This window comes from Cebus imitator, unplaced genomic scaffold (genome assembly GCF_001604975.1).
Source record: "Cebus imitator isolate Cc_AM_T3 unplaced genomic scaffold, Cebus_imitator-1.0 Scaffold254, whole genome shotgun sequence".
Lineage (NCBI taxonomy): Eukaryota > Metazoa > Chordata > Mammalia > Primates > Cebidae > Cebus > Cebus imitator.
In genome coordinates, this window is record NW_016107569.1 from 258,199 (window position 1) to 275,862 (window position 17,664).

General features: G+C 44.8%; 1 protein-coding gene across 12 annotated transcripts in view; it reads left to right on the forward strand.

The window, feature by feature from the left end:
- RAPGEF1 (Rap guanine nucleotide exchange factor 1) overlaps positions 1-17,664 on the forward strand; it is a 155,886-nt gene that overhangs the window by 30,203 nt on the left and 108,019 nt on the right. The window lies entirely within an intron of this gene.

The window sequence follows — 17,664 nt, forward strand, 5'->3', positions numbered from 1 at the left end:
TAGTCGGGCATGGTGGCGGGTGCCTTTAGACCCAGCTACTCAGGAGGCAGAGACAGGAGAACTGCTTAAACCTGGAATTTGGAGGTTGCAGTAGCTGAGATCATGTCACTGCAGTTTAGCCTGGGTGACATATTGAAACTGTCTCAGAAAAATGAAATAAAGTAAAATAAATATTCCAAGTCAAAGCTTTGGTATCTAGGAGTTTGAGGCTTTTGTGATATTTTTGGTTTAGAGAATGTTATTAACAGCTTTTAAATATATAGCACTTCCAAAAGTTCCAAAGTACTTTCTGTAAAATCTTACATTTATCCATCCTGGACACCCAGGAAGTGGGACAGCAGCCTCTCCTAACACCTCCTATGTCTCTCTAGGGCTTGGGGTCATGTCAGCTGGAGGAGGAGGAAGTTGGCAGTGGTACATTTGGAAATCCAGAACCTTTAATAGTGTCTCCGTGCAGGACAGTCTTCTGACGCACTCAGCGGCCTTTTCTCATAGTTACTGACTTATTGACCCAGGAGGCTGGCCGGCCAGCAGGCATGCCAGAGATGACATGTGGGAAACTTCACCAGGTCTTTGCCTCCTCTCGCTAGAAGAAGTTGCAGTAGCATTTGATCTGTAGCAAGACAGTTTGTTCACAACTGCATATATTATAGATGTGTTTATGAAAAGAAAAACTAGCTGGAAGAAAATTCATGGAAATGTTAAGAGCAGTTGTTGTTTGTCAAATGATAGATCATTTTCTTTTAAAAAGAAGGTAAGTTGGGTGCTAATTTACTGTCAGGTTCAAGCCCTTCTGACTGTCCTTGAGTCATTCTTTTGTCTGAGGTGTTACTTTGGAAAGGGTGCTCCTTAGCATTCCTTGATTAGATCCTGGTTTGAACAATTAAAGACAATGGGGGGACAGTTTGGAAAATTTGAATATGAACTCCATGGTGGATTCGAATGAGGAACTGTTGCTCATGTGATTTTGTGTGATATGGTGCTGAGTCATGTAGGAGTATGTGCTTTTTTTGAATAGTCATGCTGAAATATTTAGGGATGAAGAGCTTTGCTGTCTATCATTTACTCTCTAAAATCAATCATTCTCTGGTTTTCTTTGTGTACACCTTAATAAATTTGCATGCCTTTTCTCCAATTAAAAACAATACTGTAATCTTAGCACTTTGGGAGGCCGAGGCAGGCAGATCACATGAGGCCAGGAGTTTAAGACCAACCTGGTCAACATGGTAAAACCCTGTCTCTACTAAAATACAAAAATTAGCTGGACTTGGTGGTGCACATCTGTAATCCCAGCTACTCGGGAGGCTGAGCCCTCACGCAAGAGAATTGCTTGAGCCCAGGAGGCGGAGGTTGCAGCGTGCTAAGGTCATGCCACTGCACTTCAGCCTGGGCAACAGAGTGAGACTCTGTCTTGAAAAAGAAAAAAATAAAATGGTTCAGCAAAATATACTGTATAAATAAATGGAGACCTAAGATAAGCAAAATGGGATAAGCTTAACAAGTGTTAGAGTCCAGGTCATCGATATACGAGATTTGTTACACTTTTAGTATTTTTACACATTAAAATAAAGAACCAGGCCGGGCCTGGTGGCTCATGCCTGTAATCCCAGCACTTTTAATAGTCATGCTAAAATAGTAATACCAGCTACTCAGGAGACTGAGGTGGGAGGATTGCTTGAACCTGGGAGGTGGAAGTTGCAGTGAGTTGAGATTGCACCACTGCTCTCCAGCCTGGTGACAGAGCAAAACCCTCATTTCAAAAAAAAAAAAAAGAATCCCAGGCCACCAGCATGACCCTCCCAAGCACTTTGGGAGGCTGAGGCGGATGGATCACGAGGTCAGGAGTTAAAGACCAACCTGGCCCACATGGTAAAACTCCGTCTCTACCAAAAAATGCAAAAAAAATTAGCCGCCTGTAGTCCCAGCTACTCAGGAGGCTGAGGCAGGAGAATTGCCCGAACCCAGGAGGCAGAGGTTGCAGTGAGCTGAGATTGCACCACTGCACTCCAGCCTGGGCAACAGAGCAAGACTCTGTCTCAAAAATAAATAAATAACCAGTACTGACTTATTCATAGTACTGTGTCCTTCAGAATGAGGCTTAGCAGACACTGGTGCTTACTGAAGCCGACCAAGATGCAGCATGCTTCTGAGTTCAGCACCGTGTGGGCTGGTATCTCCAGCCACCCAGGAGAAAATCAGCATTGATCCAGCTACTTAAAAGCACTACTTTTCGGATAAAAATTTAATATATTTACTTACTTTTGGATTCTCTGGTTCTCCTTAGAAAACCATGAGTTAAAACATCTGAAAATTTTCATTGGAAGCGGCTGGGTGTACAGACAAAAAGAAAGGTTTTATGTTTCGTTTTATTTAGTTGTGTTCAGTAATTTAAATGAGAGGAGTGACAGGACCACTGTTGGTGATTTCATGATCCCCAGTGAATTGGAGATTAAAAAAAAAAAAACAGAACAACTCATGGCCCATGGTTTTTTAAATCTTCACAGGTCCCGTTAACCAGGAGCACATCTTTGGCGCATAGTGTTTTGTTTATTTGGGCTGATAGACCCAGGGACTGAGTTTGTCTCCCCAGTTCAAAGTCTGTCTCAGAAGGAAAAGCCAGTTTCATATCGTACCATGCCCTGCTGAGGATTCGAAATAACAGGGCTGGGGAGTAGTCCTTCACAGCCGATCTGTTTGTCTTTGTCTTGAGAGGTTGCTTACGTTTTGGAAATGGGATTATAAAACAGTGTTTAGGAACTGGAATTAAAGATTCCCAGTAAGGCTGGGTGCGGTGGCTCACGCTTGTAATCCCAGCACTTTGGGAGGCTGAGGCAGGCAGATCACTTGAGCTCAAGAGTTTGAGACCAAGACCAGCCTAGGCAACATGGCAAACCCCACCTCTACCAAAAATACAAAAAATTACCCAGGCATGGTGGTGTGCATATGTAGTCTCAGCTACTCAGGAGGCTGAGGTGGAAGGATTGCTTGAACCTAGGAGACGGAGATGGCAGTGAGCTGAGATTGCACCACTGCACTCCAGCCTGATGACAGAGCAAAAACCCCATTTCAAAAAAAAAAAAAGAATCCCAGGCCACCAGCATGACCCTGATCTGCATACCACATTCAATGTGGTTGTGAAATCTTGGTGGATGAATGATCGCCCCAGGTTTTAGGGCAAGTAGCACTGTCTACTTTAGGAACAAGTAAATGGGAATCCCGGGCATATCATCATGTGGATTTGCTACAGGCAGTTGGGGCAGCCCAGGCCGGCCCCTGATTTCTGCCCAGATGCCCCTGTGTTAGGTGCTCTGGAGAATAAGACTTTAACCAAAGCCAAAGATGATCATGATTAGGAAGGGCAGGCCCTGAGTGCATTCCAGAGGCAAATTTAAAGGAAACTGTTAACCGCCATTTAGGTCATTTACGTGTGCTTCCATGTCATACACCTGGGGGGTTGAAAAGCCGCAGAGGAATGCCAGTGTGAAAAACGTGAATCTCACAGCCTCTACCTGCTGTCGCCCTACAGAGCACTTTATGCCTGCTAGAGAAGCTTCTCTAGTGGTTCAAGACATTGCGGGACTTGTACCCAATGAGGGGACCATTATACTGTCTGACTTGTGGTTCTCGTTTTTGTTTTTTGATAGCTCTCAGGACAAACCCCAAACATAAGAAAATGTTTTTTTACAATAATGGATGCTTTTCGTGGTCAAGGAATCTGACTCATTTGCATTTCCATGGTGAGTTTTAGCAGGCCCCAAACAAAAAAAAAAATAAGATGAGAAGTGGGACGAGGCAGTGGCTCAAGTGTGATCCTGAGAGTTTCAGCCAGAGTTCTGTCCCAGCCTGCTTTCCGACCTTGAACAAAGGCGTTTTCTAATGCCGAGTGCACTCACTTTCCTTGTCCACAGTGGACTGTTCCAAATGACCGCATCGTATTGTGTTGTTTAATTCACATCCATGGGATTTTTTTATTGATCTGTTTACCACTTGATTGTCAACCACCTAAGGGCTGGCAGTCGTGGGGTTCATTGTTTTGTCCTCAGCACCTCCACAGTGCCTGGCATATGTGCTCTCTGTGAGTGCTCCCTGGCTGCAGTGTCGCTGCTGGTATAAAGGAGGGTAGGCGTATGCAGGGCGTGGTGGTTCCTGGTGCACAGTGCACAGTGGACATGCCATAAATAGTAGTTACCAGTGCCAGCAGGTGGATTTGGGACTTGGAAGGTGGCAGTTGGTCATTTGGGACCTGGGAATGTTCATTCTTTGCCTTTCACTGCCCAAAGTAGAAATACTGGAGAATGAAAATAGGTATAGTATACCTTTCTCTTTCCCACAGTAATTCTGAGTTTGCAAACAGTAAATGTATTGATGATTGTTCAGTTGCACATATTACTTCCCAAAACCCCTCTTAAAGAGTCAACATTTGGTTGTTGATTCAGACATCTGGGGGAAATGGAAATTTAGAGCTAAATTGAACTTCTCTGAAATAGGCTTATAATCCTGCCCTCCCAGAGGCAGGCGAGCAGGTGGGCAGGCAGGCAGCCTGGCTCTTTTCCTTCCTTTCTTTCCTTTTGTTCCTTCCTTTTCTCTCTTTTTCTCTCTTTCAACATGATTTGGAGAGTTGCTCACAGCATTCATTTTGGTTCATGGGAGTACAGCACTGACAGAAGCTTCCTTGGGAATTAAAAATTGCAGCAGTAATTGCAAATTGAATTGTTATCTCCTTTAAAAATCCCAGCAGCTCGGGGCCATACTAGCCTGGTAAATGGAAATGTTAATGATTTGCGTGTTTGTACACAGTGTGGGTGTGAGCGAATAAAATTAACACCCTTAGTAGAAGAGCTGACTATAAAAAGCTTCAGCCCGCAGACCTTGGCGGACTGTGGGGTTTGCTGTGCTGGCAGCAGATTGGCAGGCCCAGGTGGGACTGGGGGTGGGAGGGTGAGCTGAGGATTTGCCTCACTTCTGAATGCCAGTGTTCGCTCTGCCATAGGGGCAAATTTAGAAATGTTTGGATTCCAGTCAGCAGAGGTGTTTAGACTCGCCTCTGCACGCTAGATAGTGAAGTAGCATCTGGGGCAGCTGGATGCTCGTGTGCTAGCTAATTAATATTGATCTGGAATGCATACGGGCTGGGTGCTGCAGTAACCACAGGCTCAGTGCCTTCTAGCTAATAGGTAAGGCAAGACAAATTACTTCACATTTCCAGGCCTGTTTCCTGATCTCTAAATGAGGTTAATAATAATACGTACTCTGAAGGACTATTGTGAGCACTAAATGAGATAATTCACATGAAGAGATTACAGCCCTTAGCGTACAGTGAGCATTTAATGAATAATAGTGATTCTTGTTATCATGCATTACATAGTAGAGAGAACCCTAGATTTACCAGGTCCATGGACATAGATCATAGGACTGGCTTCATCGCAATCCCAGTGGCTGTGTGAGTTTGGGTAATTGTCCACCTGTTTCCTTCTCTCAGTTTAACGTATCACATGCCTATGGTCTTGAAGGACCCCTTGCAGGCTGTGGATCAATGACCGTCAGCATTGGTCACTGCCTTTCATATCTGCAAGCTCCTGGAGCATTCAATACCTGGTTAGATGGCATCAGTTTGGTGGCTGAGCTGAAGGATCACAGGAGTGCTTTTAATTGTGTTGAATTTCTTTGAAAATTTCTTTTGGACTCTGAAGCCCAGATGCCAGGGTAGAGTCTTTGTTCTCCCACTTTCTAGTTGGCTGACCTTGAGCAATCAATTTCTGGGCCTCAATTTCCTTATCTGCAAATAGTGCCCACCTCATAGGGCAATGTGGGTGAGGATGAAGGAGTCTATACATGTGCGGTGTTAGAACAGTGCCCGGCATGCAGTAAGTATTCAGTAAATGTTTATTATTGTTACTACTTTTAGGTCACATATAGAGAAGTTACGTTTAATTTTGGTTGAAATGATGTTACATTATTAAAGAAAAACATTGCAACAAATGGACAAAATGCAGACAAGAAAATGCATGTTGAGTGGCTAAGCCTAAAAGACGTAATAGAACGGGCATGATGGCTCACACCTATAATCACAGCACTTTGGGAGGCTGAGGTGGGAGGATCACTTGAGCTCAGGAGTTCGAGACCAGCCTGGACAACATAGTGAGACTGTCTACAGAAAATTTTTAAAAATTACATAAAACTAACTGGGTGTGGTGACACACATGCAGCAGCATGACCACGACTCACTACAGCCTCTGTCTCCTGGCCTCAGGTGCTCCTCCCTGCATTCCAGCCTGGGCATAGCGACACCCTCTCTTAAAATAAATGAATGAAATAATGACCTAAAACATAGTGAGCCAGCAGAAGAGTTAGTAGGTGTCATTATTATTTTTCAGAGCTGCTGCACATTATGCGTATTTTTCATAGAGTTGTCATGTGCAAATAATTTTGTTTTCTTTTAATTTTATGCCTCTATGTGGTCTTAATAGCTGCACTGACTGTGACATTCCATCATGTTACTATTCCATAACTTATGAAATCATTTACCTGCTGTTGAATATTGAAATTATTTCCACTTTTCGCTGTTACAGGTCAGATAGCAGTAAGTAGCTTCATTAATACAGTTTTGTGATTCTGTTGGATGATTTCCTTGTGATAAGTTCCCAGTGTAAAGTTCCCAAGCCAGGAACATAGAAATAGCTTTAAGGATCTTGCCTTGTTGTTTTCCAAAAGCAATGCATTTCATGAGTGATGCGTGAATTTACCAGTTAGTCACAAGCACACCAGCATTTGAAATATTACCATTTTGAAATAATTCCTCTTGTCAAACTTAAACTACACTTACAAACACCATTTTGATGAATTATCTGATGGCATGGGACCCAGAGAAACAGTATGAGAAGTTCAAAAGCCATTATCAGTGTTAAGAATCCCATTTTGTTATAAAATTCTAATTTCCCACAGTCATTTGCCTTGAGCTTGATTCAATCTCATTCAAGTGCTGACTTTCATAGAAAAGAGAAATGAGGCTTTATTTAAGTGTACCCAGTTACCATCACAACTTTTATCTTCTGTCTCCCAGAGAGCAATGATTATTAAATACTTGAATTTCTTCACATGAAAGAGACAGAGTGAGCCGAGAAGTGTTATTAACATTGTTAATGTAATGCTTACTTTAGGCAGCGTGACTAATGACCCAACAATCCCTCTTCCCGCACTTCTGTAGAGGGCTAACTCGTCACGATTTCCCCAACTGCTTATGTATGACGAGAGCACCAGTTTGGTTGTTAGGAAAATAGAGACATTAAACAGCTTGTTGGGAGGGCTGTTTGAATCAAGTGCAGAGCGTCAGGATGGTGGAGTGAATGTAATGGACAAGGCCATTGGTTCATCAATGAGGTTAGAAGCCATATTGGGATGTAATCACAAACTGGTTCAGGGTGGGAGAGAAAGGTAAACAAAAGATTGTTTAACATGATTTTGGAATCACAGACACCTTGAGCTAGAAGAGAAGAGTAAACATCTCACATTATTCCCTAATTTTGCCAGTGAAGACACTGAGGCTTATAGAAGTGAAATAACTTGTCTGAAGCCCTGAAGCTGGTGTGTGGCTTTGTGTCTCCTAAGTTAGGATAGCAATATAACAGTGATATAATAATGCATGTAATAATATAAAACCATACAACATACTGTATATATTATGATTTTATATTTATATTTACGTGTTACAGAATATTCAGTACATTGTATATGCAATCCATTATGTATTGTATCATATATAATATGTGATATGATACAATAGTATATGTAACAAGGATACAATAATGACATATTGGGTTACAGTGTTATGATAATGCCAGTGGCTTCCTGTTTGCTAGGCATGCCACTGAAAGGTCTGTGTATATTAGGAGCTTCCATTTGGGAGCAGTTTTGACATTAGTGTAACTAAAGTGTCCCAGAAATCGTTTTTTCTTAAGTGAAAGATCAGATGTTAGAAACTCTAAGTGTGACAGAATTTTTCTCATGAGAAGTGTGGGTGTAGCTTTGGGTGTGGGTAAGAAAAGGGAAGGAAACTTCATTCTGTCATCAGATATCTCCAAATTTAGAACAATATCTATCCTTAGCCATTGGCTTTCAGATATGCTTTGCCCTGGGAACATGCGTAAAATACATTTCCGTGTATGGCTATTTCTTTCCCAGCTGTATAGAGGGTGTCACCATTATTTTAGATAATAACCATGGCCAGTGGCCACTTTATCTCTAATTACTTTTCCAATCACTTTTCGCTGATTGCTTCTAACGCACTTGATGTCAGATGTCACTTTTTGCTGAAATACCTGAGTGACTGTTTCAGGAGGCCTCGTGGACTACCGAGGAGTTTGCCTGCAGGGGTTGGTAAACTTCTACGAGCGCCAAGTCATGAATATTTTATGCTTTGCAGGGCCAATAACCAAAATTAAGACTAATATGTAGATACCCATAAAACCATTTAAAGTGAAATCATTTAAAAATATGAAAACCATTCTTCACTTGCAGGCTACGAACAAGCAGCCTACACAGACAGGTCCTGGTGGACTTGGGCTATGGGCAGAAGTTTGCCAACCCCTGACCTGCAGTGTGGCTTTGACTCTGCGGTCATTCTTACCCTGGAAACCAGAAGCAGGTCGCTCATCAGTTTAAAAAGGTCGAAGAATCTTGTGATTTTCAGGCCAGACAGGACTGAACCATGACTCCCCTACTGCCTTGTGCTTGATTGGGGTTGCTCAGCTCATCTTGCGGCTTGTCCATCACACACACATTCAGGTCTCCATCTATGCAAATGGACACCTCCTCCTTCTCACCACCTTAATAAGGAGAAAACAGACGGTGGAAGGTTTGTAGAACCTCATGATTGACTCTAGAGGCTTTCAGTATTTTTCCTTTAACCATTAAATGGGACACTGTACTAAAAAAATTCCATTGTTTCTATATTTGTTCATTTATTGATTGACTGTTCGTTCATCCAACAAATGTTTATTGAACAGGTCCTATGTCACCACTGTTCTAGGCAGGGGGGTTACCTTAATAAGGAAAATAAGACATCTCTGCCCTCTGGAGTTTTTAGTGTACATATAAACATGTAAAAATATGTAGGCTTTTGGATGATAGGTATCATATAGAGGAGGCAGGGAAGGGGACAGGATGTCCAGGGCCTGGGAAGATGGTTGTTAGTTCTGTGTGTGATGCAAAGGGAGGGTGATCAGAAATAAGGAGCAGAAGCCTGTGTTGCAAATGTCTGGGCAGCAGCGCTCCAGAGAAGAAAGAGCTGGTGCAGAGGTCCTGAGCTGAGAGTGTGTGATGAGGGCGGAGGACACTGGAGACCCCTGGCAGATGAGGATAGGCCTTGAGGTGACTGTAAGGACTTGGAAGGGAGAGCCAGTGGGATTTGCTGAGGGGTTGAGTATGGGGTACAAGAGAGAAAGAGGAGTCTAAGACGACCCCAGTGGTTTTGGCCTGAGCATTGGAAGGTTGGCTTTAGAAGCAGAAGAGCTCCAGTGGCACAGGTTGCGGGGGACGATTGGGGGCTGTGTGGGTACAGAGTAAGTTTGAGGTGCCTGTCAGAGATCTACAAGGAGATGGCTGTTAGGCCATTAAAATCTGGAATATGAAAATCTGCAGTTCAGAAAAGAAGTGTGGGCTTTTTTGAGAGTTGTTGACATAAAGATGGCGTTTAAAGCTGTGAGACTGGGTGACATTACCAGCAAATAAGTCAGAGAAGAGCAGGGGCCAAGGCCAGAGCCCCAGAACACTCCAGCATTAGGAGGTGGAGGAGTTGAGGGAGCAGCAGCAGAAACCTGGAAACACCTTCTGGGAAGGTAGCGGGGATGCAGGAGATGTCCAGAAGCGAACTGCAGAAAGTGTTACTGAGGAGGAGGCACAGAAGGGGCTGCGGTGACACGTGCTGATGACTGGGTCAAGTCACATGAGGACCAAGACTTGACCTTGGGATTCAGTAACATAGTGGTCACAGGAGACCTTGACAAGAAGTGTCAGTGGAGGGTTGAGTGTGAAAGTGTAAAACAATGAGCGGAGGAGAATTGGCCACAGGGAGCATGGGCCGCTCTTTGAGTTTTGCTGGAAGTGGGAGTGAAGACACAAGGTGGTAGCTGTTGAGGGTATTGGGGTCAAGGGAGAGTATTCAGTAAAGGGTGAAATAATGGCAGGATTGAATGCTGATGGGAATGACCTGGTAGAGAAGGAAACATGGCTCAAGACCAGAAGAATTGCCGGACAAGAGAAGTCCTGATTATCAGCTGCAGTTCATTGAGTATTACTCCTGTCATTGCTGGCAGATCACCCTGGTATTTAGGGAGCTTACATAGCAACTGGGCACCTAGTTTACACTTCTGCAGCTGGCAGTTCAGGCTGGGCTGCTGGGCTCCTGGTCTTGCCTACGGTCCCTCAAGTGTCTACCATCAGCTACTGGGAGGGCTCATTCCTGTGCCTCCAGCAGGCTAGCCCAGGGTCCCTCCCCTGGTGGGGTTGTTCACCTGGAGGCCAGCAGGCCTCCCAGGGAGCAGGAGCCATGCAGGCCCCAGGTCAGAAGCAGCAGTCACCTCCACTTCATTTCATTGGCTAAAGCAGGCCACAGGCCAGCCCAGATTCAAGGGGAAGGGAGAGAGAGAGACCTGTCCCCTCACGCCTATGGCTCTCCTAACAGGAGAGAGCAAAGTCATCTTGCCAAGCTGTGGGTATGAGGAGCAGGGAATTGTTTGGCCCCTACTGTAAACAATCTGTCACAGTTGTCTGTGAGCTAAGCATGTTGCTTTTGATTATCACAAGAGTTCTTTGGGGTAGGTAGTATGATTTTGATTTCACAGATGAGAAAACCAGGTCACTGAGCATCCAGTAACTTGCTCAAGATCATGCAGCTAGTAAGTGGCAGAATTAGGACCTAAACCTGGTCTCTGACGTCAAAGCCCCTTTCTTCCCTATTCTCCCGTCCTGTGAGTGTCTGTTTACAAGGGTAGACTAGAAGGCCCTTCCTCCCTTTGCTTGTTAAGCATGGGAATAATGTTTTTGTGGATGATTATTATCTCATAATCAGGGTGGACTGAGGGAGGTGATCATCTTGTTGTGGCCTGCATGTTTACTGTGTGGGGATTGGACAACTGTATTTATTGGAATCCCATTGAGGTCACAGTGGTGTGTTTAATTAGGGCTTTATTGACACAGATTCATGTCTCTGGTCTCAGCTGGTCCCTCGGTGCCCTTTGACAGTCTTTGCCCTTGTCCTTGGACAGCTGACTCTCCTGTCCAGATAGTCACACACGTTCCCCTTCACGCTCCACTTTGTTCCAGGCCTCTGACTTCCTGTCTTCCTTTACCCTGGCCCCTCTCTTTCTGTCCCTGACACAGGGACACTCAGCCTCTAGTCCAGGTTCCCTCTGCCCAGGTCCTCCTCCCTCCAGAACCTGTCTAATCAACTGTCTTTTCAACCAACTGGACTTCAAGCTTTCCAAGAGCAGAATCCAAAATGTGGAAACATTTGAATTAGCATCAGGGAACTTTGACTGTGCCACTGGTTGTATAGCCTTGAGCAAGTCCTGTACCCTCAGGTTCACAAATCTGTGAAGAGTGGGCACATTGAGCCATCTCCAAGACCGTTCAGGGAGAGTTGAGATCTTTTTTTGTTTTTTTTTGAGACGGAGTTTCGCTCTTGTTACCCAGGCTGGAGTGCAATGGCGCGATCTCGGCTCACCGCAACCTCCGCCTCCTGGGTTCAGGCAATTCTCCTGCCTCAGCCTCCTGAGTAGCTGGGATTACAGGCACAAGCCACCATGCCCAGCTAATTTTTTGTAGTTTTAGTAGAGACGGGGTTTCACCTTGTTGACCAGGATGGTCTTGATCTCTTGACCTCGTGATCCACCCACCTTGGCCTCCCAAAGTGCTGAGATTACAGGAGTTGAGATCTCTTTATGTCCACCTGGGAAACCCTGGGCCGAGAGCTCAGTTCTGTGTGCAGTAGCTGCGGGGTGTCCTGAGTGTAGACCTGACAACCCTGCAGTTTGCTGCAAGAGCTGCAGCCTTCTCTCTGCCCTCTTCTAATTCAAGTGTCAAAACCTTGCTGCCCCCAGAGCTAGAGCAGGTGCCAGCCACTTACTCATTTAGGAAAGCAGGAGGCAGGTCCTGTGCTGAGTCCACAATCTCAGCAAAGACCTCAGTGAAGGTGTTTTAAAACTCTTTGGATAGAGGGAGCAGATCAGTGAGTAATTAGGTTCAATCACTCATTTCAAGTCTCTTTGACCTTTCTTATATTGTAGGGAGCCTGGAACCATGCCCTTCTTGGAGCTCCTGGGTTGGGATCCCAGCAGGCTGAGTGGGAGGGAGGGAGAAGGGATGGACGAGAAACCTGGCCCAGCAGAGGGTGGCTGTCCCTGCTGCGCTTGCAGCAAGCTGATCTCAGGCGTGACATTCAGGATGCAGAGAGTTGGTCTTTATTTTTTTATGTAGTTTGCTAAGAGAAAATAGTCATGCTACCTATGTATCATGTAATCTTGGGGAGATTACTTAATTTCTGTCAGCCTAAATTTGCTCATCTGTAAAATGAAGGCAACTAATTCCACCTGCCTCAGCGTATGAGGCTGAATGCAGGAATACTTGGCAATACTTGGCATAGAGTTAGCCCTTGATAAATTTCATCTATCATTGCTGTAAATTATAAACATTCATATTTTGTTGTGTTTAAATTGTAAATTGTTGGTTAAATTTTTTTGTTTGTTTGTTTGTTTTGTTTTTTTTTTTGAGACAGAGTCTTGCTCTGTTGCCCAGGCTAGAGTGAAGCGGTGCAATCTCCGCTCACTGCAACCTCCGCCTCCCAGATTCAAGTGATTCTTCTGCTTCAGCCTCCCAAGTAGCTGGGATTAGAGGTGCACGCCACTACGCCTGGCTAATTTTTGTATTTTTAGTAAAGATGAGGTTTCACCATATTGGCCAGGCTGGTCTTGAACTGCTGACCTCAGGTGATCCACTTGCCTCTGCCTCCCAAAGTGCTAGGATTACAGACATGAGCCACCGTGCCCAGCCAGTTAAAGATACTTGTATTGTCATGATAGCTCCATACTTTTTTTTTTCCTTCTTCAAAATTCACGTTGAAATCCTAAGATATTTTTATTGTCATGATAGCTCCATACTTTCAAGATGTGTCCTTGTAGTATTTCTTATTCATTTAGTCATTCACTGAGTTTGTATTTATCAGTCATCTACTTATAGACAAGGAACTGTTGATTATTATCTTTCTGTTCAGGTTATGATGAGCTGTTTGTTTCTTAGCATTTGCCACTATAATATTCAGAGCTACAGTTTGCCGAGCACCTGTCTCAATTGAGTTGTTCATTTGGGAGATAGATTCTAAAGTCAGAGCATAAAGGGAACATTGTACAGAGTCAGAATTAGCCTTGAAAGATCCCTTAAATCATCGGCAAATACAGTGTACATTGGAGGTCGTCAAACTTTTTCTATAAAGACCATATAATAAATATTTTAGTCTTTGAGGCCACTCACATATGCTTCTTTATTTTCCTTTTTATAACGCTTTAAGATGTAAAAACCAGCTGGGCGCGGTGGCTCACGCCTGTAATCCCAGCACTTTGGGAGGCCAAGGTGGGTGGATCACGAGATCAAGAGATCGAGACCATCCTGGTCAACATGGTGAAACCCCGTCTCTACTAAAAATACAAAAAAATTAGCTGGGCATGGTGGCGCGTGCCTTTAATCCCAGCTACTTGGGAGGCTGAGACAGGACAATTGCCTGAACCCAAGAGGCGGAGGTTGCGGTGAGCCGAGATCGCGCCATTGCACTCCAGCCTGGGTAACAAGAGCGAAATTCCGTCTCAAAAAAAAAAAAAAAAGATGTAAAAACCTTTTGTTAGCTCTGGGCCCTTCAAAAATAGGCCTTGGTCTACACAAACAGACTGGTGTGTATGTCTTCTCAGGGATGGCCCAGAGGTCTCCACCTCCTGGTATTCACACGCAGGTGTTATTCTCTCCCTCTCTGTATCAGGGCTGGTCCTGTGACCAGTAGAATACAGCAGAAGTCATACGAGATGTTGGGGCTTCTGCCAGCCTGTCTCTCTTAGATCCCCTGCTCTAGGGGAGACCAGCTGTGGTGAGGCAAGGCCACAGGTGAGGATCTCTGGCTCCAGCCAGCAGTCCACAGGAAGGGAAGCAGCTCTTACAGCCCCAGTCAGGTCTCGGGTGACTGCAGCTTCATGAGACATCCTCCTGAGCCAGAACTACCCAGCTTGTGTCAGTCACTCTGCCTTTCAGGTCATTATAAAATATGCAGCAGAGAACGGGGGCACGGTGAGGAATTCTAAAGAATGCCTGCTTGCCTGCAGAGTTACATTGATTTTTTATTTTTTATTATCATTAAGTGTCTCTGCTAGTTATACTTGTCAACAAATCTGTTTATGGAGAGGACGAGATGGGAACTCGTCATTCATGGGTGTTCTCATTATCATGCGTTTCTTGGCGTTTCTGTCATTCCAGCCAGAGAGAGAACATTTCCCATTTAGCAGATGGCTGCATGCGGACGTTTAAGTTTCCTGGGGGAGTGATGCACCTCTTCTAGGTGAGCCAGACATTGAAGTACACCACTCAGTCCCAGCAGCGGCCCTCACTAAGGTCAGGATTGGGGACTAAACATCCAGCTTGATCCAACTCTCTCCTGCTTCCACTGATACCCAGTGTGGCCTCTGCTGTAACACAGCAGTGTGCTTGCGATCTGGGGAGAGCTTTGGCTTCCACATCTGAATAGCTCCTGATGGTTTTGCTCTTTTTCGGTTATGCCGAGAGGCCCTTCTGCACTAAATGGCTCATCCATGGGCAGCTGCCATTGACCTCTGTCACATGACCTGCTTTGGGAAGATGAGCTGGGTCAACTGGTTCTGCCTCAGGAATTTTGAACCAGGACTCAGAGAGGCGTTCTCATTGGCAGGCATTTGAGCTAAAGTCTTACAGAATTGGAGCCAGGCAGTCTATGTGTGCTTCCAAATTATGAGAGAGTAGTAACTCAGAAGAAGCATGTTCATGCATCCAGCTAATAAACATTTATTAGGCACCTGTGCATGCCGGGCATTGTTCTAGCCACTTGGGTTGCAGATCTCCTCATGAAACCTATATTCCCAGTAGGGGAAAATAGACAAACAATCAACATTATCCACTGATGAATTGCATATAAAGAATGTGTGAGGGTAATAAGTGCTGTAGGAAGGAGGATTAGGGGACATCAGGAGTTCCAGGATTAAGGAATCAGGTTGCAGAGTTAAAATAGGGTATCCAGCATGGCCTCATTGAAAGGTGAGATCTGTGTCAAGTCTGAGAAGGTGAGGGAGTTGGCCAAGCAGTTACCTGGGGCAGAGACATGCCAGGCAGGGGGACCAGCTGGGTATTGAAGGAATAGCACGAGGCTGGAGTGACTGGAGCAGAGTGAGCAAGAGCATGCCAGCCTTGGGGGTCATTGCAAGATTACATTTCTGTTTCAATTTAACTCAGCAAACCTTTGAGCACCTACTCTGTGTCAAGTTGTATTTGGCACAAAGCTTTTCAAACTGGATTCCCCATCTGAAGCACAGAACACAGAACTCTGTGACTATCTGCCAAGCTCTTCCAGGACTGGGACACAGCTGGTGCCATTCTGGATGTGTGGGAGAGAAGTTCATTCAGTACATCCAATGCATGCCCTAGGGTATTAGGCCTCATTCTCTGTTGGAACCCTGATTGAAAAAGGCAGAATTCATCTACCCCCAACCCCTGCCCCATAATTACAGACTAGTAAATGCTATGAAAGATCAGAGCTGAGATCTGAAGGATAAATCAGAGTTAACTAGGTGAAATGTGAGGTGGGCCCTTGGGGATGGAGAGGATACTGTCTAGGTGAGAAAACAGTGGGCAGAGACCTGCGGCAGAGGTGGGAGAAGGGGTGAGATGCCTGAGTTTAAGAGCCTGCCAAAGCCTTGAGTTTAAGAGCACTTAAACTCAACCTCAATAAGCTAAATAGCCATTAAGTGTTTTAAGTGTGTGTGGGGTGTGTGTGTGTGTGTGTGTGTGTGTGTGAGAGAGAGAGAGAGAGAGAGAGAGATCGAGAGAGATCGAGAGGATTTAAGATCTGTGCTTTGAAAAATTAATGAGATTGCCCTGGCTGCAGTGGGAGAACGCCTTGGAAAGGCAGGAGTGGAATTCTTAGGCTGCCTTGTATCTGCAAGCAGATGATGGCAGCTTGGATAAGGGTGGTGGCAGTGGGACAGAGTCCCTGGATATTTGGAAGGTAAAATAGAAAGAGGACATGGGAATGGATGGGATCTGGGTTTTGAAAAGGTATTGTCAAAAGACACATTACAACACATTTAAAGATCTGAATTGGCTTTTACCTGTGATTCTAGAATTGGGCAACACTGGAATAGAATGAGTGTTCTGATGGGCCAGCAGAGGAGGTTGGTTTCATAGAAAGAAAAGGATTAGGGGAAGCAGAAACATAAAATAAAAAGCAGATTGGGGGCCGGGCGCGGTGGCTCAAGCCTGTAATCCCAGCACTTTGGGAGGCCGAGGCGGGTGGATCACGAGGTCAAGAGATCGAGACCATCCTGGTCAACATGGTGAAACCCTGTCTCTACTAAAAATACAAAAAAAAAAAAAATCAGCTGGGCATGGTGGCACATGCCTGTAGTCCCAGCTACTAAGGAGGCTGAGGCAGGAGAATTGCCTGAACCCAGGAGGCGGAAGTTGCGGTGAGCCGAGATCGCGCCATTGCACTCCAGCCTGGGCAACAAGAGCGAAACTCCGTCTCAAAAAAAAAAAAAGCCGATTGGTTGTTTCAGAGTTACTTCCCTTAGAAAAGTTAAAGCAGAGGGGACTTTCTTATCATGTGAGCTACAACTGGCCTGTTTGGGGATTTGGCTATTCTCTCTTCTGATTTCTCGGAAGGTCAAATAAAAATCTTATTTTGGCTTAGTGCTATGGAATTTCAGCTTGAGCGATGCCATTTTGGTTTGGTCTATTGGGCTTATTGCAGGAGCTCTGTTTGAACCAATGACTTCCTCTAAAATGAATTTAACAATCTTTCCCTTTTGGTCAACGCTCTCACCTAGAAGACAGCATGACCAAAACTTAGGGCATCAGCACTACTCTGTCATTATTTTGGGGTTTGAGTCTTAACACATCATTCACAGGTGTCCTCATTATCATGCATTTCTTGGAATTTCCATCATTCCAGCCAGAGAGAGAACATTTACAGTTCAGCAGATGGCTGCATGTTCGCATTTAAGACTTTTTAGAGAGAGACAGTGCACCAGGGTGACAACTATTGTGGCTAATGACCATGAGGATGATAATACCAACAGTTTGAAGTATGCCTCTTAGCTGGGATCCCCGTGAACCAAACTGAAATCATTTAGATCAAATAATGAGCCAGATGGGGAATCTACCTGTTTTAGCCAAGCAGCCTGTTTGTTCTGTTTATCTGTGTGCAACAAGAAGCATTAGCAACTGTGTACATTATTTCCTGTTCAGCTAGAAGGTAGCATTTCTGTTACCTACCATCCCGTGGCTAGGATTGACATGACAGATCCATTGTTTCATCAGGTCTCTGTAGAAGCTACTGATTGTGCAGTTCAGCAATATAGCATTATTCTGCCGAGTGAAAAAGGT